Source organism: Penaeus monodon, chromosome 18 (genome assembly GCF_015228065.2).
Source record: "Penaeus monodon isolate SGIC_2016 chromosome 18, NSTDA_Pmon_1, whole genome shotgun sequence".
NCBI classification, from domain to species: domain Eukaryota; kingdom Metazoa; phylum Arthropoda; class Malacostraca; order Decapoda; family Penaeidae; genus Penaeus; species Penaeus monodon.
In genome coordinates, this window is record NC_051403.1 from 49,362,715 (window position 1) to 49,367,714 (window position 5,000).

Consider the following 5,000-nt stretch of genomic DNA (forward strand, 5'->3'; position numbering starts at 1 on the left):
CTTCTCCCTCCTCCTCCCCTTCCCCTTCGAGCTTGGACCGACCCTCCCGGCTCTGGCGGCGCACAAGGACCAGTTCATCCGTATTCCCGTGTCAGGGAATCTTAGGTTTCCTTTTCCGGGTCAAAACCACTTCATTGCAAATATATCGGTTTTCGTGCCACCTGCTCTTATTGAGATAGCCGGTTGCGTTCCACAGTGAGTGGCCTGTACGCTACCCACTTACCAGGTAACGTATTACATGGAAATGGGTAACGGGAAACAAGAGGATTGGCAGAGTGGACGAACAGGAAGTCCGTTTGTACTTCTGGTTCATTTCTTGTTATTTAAGTAAAAAAAAATGCAAGTTTGTCCAACATGGGACGGCATAGAAAAGGCATGCATAGAACCCGCTCTCTGATGCTTTGGTCATGCGAATCAAACCTTCTGTTATTCTGACTGAAGAAACACGTCTGTGGGTCCTCCTCTGGCAAGGGAAGATGTGAGTCATTGTTCCGGGAGTAGGTGGCACGCCATGGCAGACGACGCATCAAGCAGGAAACAAACTGAATCATGTCTTTCCTGCGATTCTGTTCAGACTTTTCGCCGGCTTAGCATCATGAAACCGCCCGCAGCGCCTTATACGAAGCAAGGCAAAATCAGCATCGCTTGCTACAAGACGTCTGCAGCGCCGCTTTTGAGGGACTGGTTGACTCATTAACCTGGCGTTGTGTGGACGCCGCCGACGGCCATGTGCGCTGAACTGTCACCCAAAGCATGTCTGGAAATCTGATGCCACGCCTCCTCTCTCGAGCTGCAACTGATGCCGATGAGGCCGTATTATAAAGCCTGCCTTGCTGCCTGTTTGTGTGTGTGTGTGTGTGTGTGTGCACGTGCGTGTGCGTGTGCATGTTGGCGACTGGGTTTGCGGGTCTTTGCCACGGCGACAGTTTTGTGCAGCACAGTGTTGACACGAAGCAGTTGGTGTTGTACACAAGGCTGGTGTTGTTTACACGCTGAAGATAGCCAGGATCCTGCGGGTCACTACCGCAGCCGCCTCCTCCTCCTCCTCCTCCTCCTCCTCCTCCTCCTCCTCCTCCTCCTCCTCCTCCTCCTCCTCCTCCTCCTCCTCCTCCTCCTCCTTCTCCTCCTCCTCCTCCTCCTCCTCCTCCTCCTTCTCCTCCTCCTCCTCCCCCTCCTCTTTCTCCTCCTCCTCCTCCTCCTCCTCCTCCTCCTCCTCCTCCTCCTCCTCCTCCTCACCATCACATGTTCTCCTTGATGACATTCAAGTTGATTGAAATGTCCAGAATCAAAATCGGTCCTCTGTATCCACTTCGTCTACCTTCGCCTCCACCTCCATCTCCTCCTTCCCTCTCTCTCTCTCTCTCTCCCCCCCTCCCCCTTTTCGCCTCCACCTCCATCTCCTCCTTCCCTCTTACTCTCCCTGTTTCCCTCTCTCTCTCTCTCTCCTCACTCTCCCCCCTCCCTTTCGCTCTCCCTCTCCTTCTCCTTCTCCCCCTCCCTCTCGCTCTCCCTCTCCTGCTCCTTCTCCCCCTCCCCCTCCCTCTCGCTCTCCCTCTCCTCTCTGCGCGGCCGCCAGCACTCCTATGGACGGGAATCTGGCTTGCGTTCCTGCCATGTCGAGGGTTCGCGTTTGTGATTTTTAGCGTTCCCTTGCGCGGCGTGTAAGCAGGGCTTGCTTAAGGCAGCGTTTGACGAGAGTTTTGTGTGTTTGGTTATTTTCCTTCGCGGCGGCGTGTTTATTTCACACACGGGCGTCGGCGAGGGCCGAGGGCGCCCTGCTATGTTGCCAGGAGAAGCGCGCGCAGAATGTGAAGAGGTGGATTCGCAGAGGGAGATGGAGATGAAGGGAGGAGAGGGACAGGGAGAGAAGGAGAGAAGCGCACGACCCGCACCCGCATGTCCGGCCTGACACGGCGTCGTTGTATCCGATTCGCTGCGGGCGGCGCGCGATGCCCGCACCGGACCGGACGGCGCGACGCTGTGCCGAAAGGGTAAGTATAGTGACCGCGGTGACTGGTGCGAGGCTGCGGCTGGACCTCCGCCGCCGCCGCCCTTTCTCCTGCCTTCTCTTCTCATGCTCTTCCTCTCGTGCCGGTTTCTTTTCTTCTTCCTCATGCATTCGCTAATTGCAGGACTTACGGCTGTTTGCTTCTCTTGTATCCATGTTTTTTTTTCTGTCATTACGTGGCCTCCGTTAGGTGTGGCGCAGGTTTGAGTTGGGGCCCCGCGGCCTGCGGGACGAAACTGCCTACAAAGCAGATGGGCTGCCTGCTCGCCGCAAGCACTTGGCCCGCGGCTGCTTTGAATCCTGTTTATCGTGGTTGAAAATCCTTCCTGAAAGAGAGCGGGGGAGGGGGGGGGGTTAAATCTCTCAACCAAGAGGCTCTACGTATGATGGTGATGGGCGTCTGTCTGTCTGTCTGTCTGTCTGTCTGTCTGTCTGTCGGGAGAGGTGTGATATGAGAATGGATAATTTCGCAAGGCACTATTTGCTGGTTAAGTACTATCTCATGTATTGGCGAAGATTGTTGTTCTGAAATATAGACTGGCTTTTGAATGGCTAGAGCTTGTCAGACTTTTTCAGCAATAGTTGCAAAACAAACTTGGCGTATGTTATGTAAGCACCTTAATTAACCTGTGTGAGTGTATGTATTTACATACCCATGAGTGTAAGTGTGCGCATATGTGTATAAGCGCACGTGCGCGCGCACACACGCACGAGCCACGCACACGCGTACTCGCACTCACACTCACACGCGTACTCGCACTCACACTCACACTCACACTCACACTCTCACTCTCACTCTCACTCTCACTCTCACTCTCACTCTCACTCTCACTCTCACTCTCACTCTCACTCTCTCTCTCTCTCTCTCTCTCTCTCTCTCTCTCTCTCTCTCTCTCACTTGCGACATCATTCGACTTCTTGCAAAGGTGCAGGTAGAGGGGAAAAATCCTCTTCTTGACCTCTTCAACTTAACCTACACCGCAGGCATCTTGCCTACCACTTGGAAACAAGCAACCATCATTTCCTTCCCAAAACCAGGACGGCCTGATGAATATAGACCAATTTCTCTGACGTCCTGCCTGTCTAAAACCTGTGAAAGAATCCTCCTTATTCGTTTACTGCACCAGATCAAAGACCTGATTCATCCATCTGTCTTTGGCTTTCAAAACGGGAGAGGAACACAAATGTGTCTATCACAGTACCTAAGTGGAAGTAAAGCACAGTCTTCTTCACAGATTTTAAGGGAGGTGTCGATAGAGCCTCCCCTACACTGTTTAATATACTTATGCACTCTCTTTGCAAGCTCAACGATGAGTTGGGAAACCTATGCAGCATCGCATCCTATGCTGATGACCTTATTCAGGTATTTGATTGGGGGGTTACGTTCTACGGAGGTTTATCAAAAAGTGTGCTTCCCTTGGTCTCATAATCGACCCAATCAAAACTAAGTATATTTCGAGATCTCGTAAACTACCTTACATTCCAAGGTCAGATGGACAAACTATTGCAAGAACTGACACCTATAAACATCTTGGTGTTATGGTGACTGCTCCCCACCTCATGTCCCTCAACTCTCGCTTTACCAAGGATATTGTTCAAAACATCAAGGAACGTTGCCTTGAGCGTTTAAAGGAAAAGACCGGTTCTGGTGCACTACTTTGCATAAATCTAGGCCCTGATATCATAAAAAAACCAATTAATAGTCAATTGGTGCCAATACGGTGGCTTACCTTATTACTATAGGCCTTTTTTTTTATCTCAATAGCAGGCATAATATCGTCTGCTGCAAAAAAACGACCTACAGCGCCACCACACGCCGATGACGTCACACCATGTATACAGCTCCAGCTGATTTTTTACAATACACAGCTGATCACAGAGAAAGCGTGTGTGTGTGTGTGTGTGTGTGTGTGTGTGTGTGTGTGTGTGTGTTGTGTGTAAATATATATATATATATAATATATATATATAATATATAATATAATCACACCATATATATATAAATATATATATATATATATATATATACAACTATTATATATAATATATGTATTATATATTATATATAAATGTTATCATTGTTATAATTATTATCATTATCATTATCACTATTATTATTATTATTATCATTATTAATATTATTATCGTTATTATTATTGTCATTATCATAACAATTATTATTATTGTCCTTATACATATATATATATATATATATATATATATATATATATATATATATATATATATATATATATATATATATATATATATATATATACATCTGACTCCAGATATACATGGTGTGACGTCACTCCGCGAGATGGCGCTTCAAATCGGTTTTATAACAGACGATCGAATTTTAACATACAAAAACGCTTTAAAAAAACATTTGGTTGGGATATAACACATATTATGGCTGTCATTATTTTATTTATACATCAAATATCAACATACAACCAAATAACATGTTTTTTAAAAGACCGGACTTTTCCTTTAAGACCACTGCAATACATAAACAGATATGTAGGTGCCTCCCTGAAAGTCCAAAGGTTAATGTATATCTCCCTTGTTAGGTCCATGATAGACTATGCAAGCCCATTTCTTAGTATGTCGCACCGAGTGCCCACAAACCCCTTGAAGTTTTACAGAACAAGGCCATAAGAATTATATTTGGATGCCCAATGACTGCCAAAGTTCTCGTCATGAGGAAAGAGCTAGACCTCCCCTTTATTCACCCAAGTTAACACCACTCCTGCAGATTCTACCCAGACCACAAATCTCCAATATTCTATCAAACGAGATAAATTATAGAATTGGGCATGCCCGACCTCGATACTCCAATCTCATATAGTCCAACTTAGAATGGAAAACTAAAACTGCTCATACTATTATGTTCTTCAATGTATGGAACAACGAAGCTATTGACATTCCAGAAACAGTACATACTGCTCCTTGGCACAGAACTCATGTGCATGCTTATATTGATAAACTA

General features: G+C 46.7%; 1 protein-coding gene across 9 annotated transcripts in view; it reads left to right on the plus strand.

Annotated features, from left to right (window-relative positions):
- LOC119584584 (caskin-1-like) overlaps nt 1-5,000 on the plus strand; it is a 140,163-nt gene that overhangs the window by 78,508 nt on the left and 56,655 nt on the right. The gene's annotated exons all lie outside the window — the stretch shown is intronic.